The sequence below is a fragment of the Camelina sativa genome, chromosome 5 (assembly GCF_000633955.1).
Source record: "Camelina sativa cultivar DH55 chromosome 5, Cs, whole genome shotgun sequence".
NCBI classification, from domain to species: Eukaryota; Viridiplantae; Streptophyta; class Magnoliopsida; order Brassicales; family Brassicaceae; genus Camelina; species Camelina sativa.
Genome location: NC_025689.1, coordinates 26,000,792 through 26,001,858, shown reverse-complemented (window position 1 = coordinate 26,001,858; position 1,067 = coordinate 26,000,792). Strand labels below are relative to the sequence as shown.

General features: G+C 38.5%; 1 pseudogene; it reads right to left on the bottom strand.

Moving 5' to 3' along the window:
- Positions 455 to 1,067, bottom strand: part of LOC109132915 — a 7,296-nt pseudogene continuing 6,683 nt past the window's right edge.

Genomic DNA, 1,067 nt, shown 5'->3' with positions numbered 1-1,067 from the left:
TCATGTATAAGTCCACCCCAAGCATACATGTAATATGTAGGGTGACACAACGATACTCACCGCACATATAAAACGGATGGTTTGGATAAAATTTTTCCTCACAAATTTCACACCAAGACGCCATCGTACTTGTCTCCTCCCCATAATTTAAAGTAAGCATATGCTTATCGTGCTTATACTTCACCGTTTGAGGTAAAGTAGCACATGTGAAACACAAAGCAAATTCACATTCAATACAATTGAATGTTTCCTCTATAGCAGATAATACCATTGTGTTGCAAACCAAGCAAATTCTCGGCCTATGTCCTGGTTTGGATGTTAGGAATAAAGGATGCATATGACTTACATGGACTAATGGCTCGGAAATTGAGGCGCACTGCACATTTAGCTTAAAACAACATCCATCTTTATTGCACTTATAGAAGAAACCAGCTGTACACCTATATGGACAAGCTTAACATCTATCCACATCATAGTCCATAACGATGTCATTTTCTCCCACTAGAGTGACTATATGTGGATGTATGGGGTGGTATATTTTGCGAGATAATTCTGCACACTTTTTGTGGAGAATGAAATCACATTTTGTACACAAGTAGAAATTACCTAAATATATTTGCATGACGCATGCTTGACACAACTTATTCTCATCATAATCCTTACTTTTGTTCTCATCAAGTCTTAGATGATGCTGATGACTGAAATGTTGTATGACTCCGTCGCTTATTGTCACAAACGGCTCAACTTCTTCTTCATCTTCTTTTGGCTCTCCCTCAAGTTCTATACTATCCCACACATTCCTCTGTGTGGCACATTTCAAATGAGCAGCATAGGAACAATGGTTTTTAATGCAAGAATTGTAAAGTAGGGTTCAGGCTCGCCCAATTGTGTTGTCCTTCATTGGAGAGAAAGGTTATATTATATACACATCATACAAGATCTTTACAAGATAACATAATAACTGCAAGAATATATTGTTTCCTTTAGAATATACGGGCCGAAGAGATTTGAGAAGATCTTGCTTGATCTTCAAGTAATCACGTTAACACCCCCCCCCCCCCCCCCCC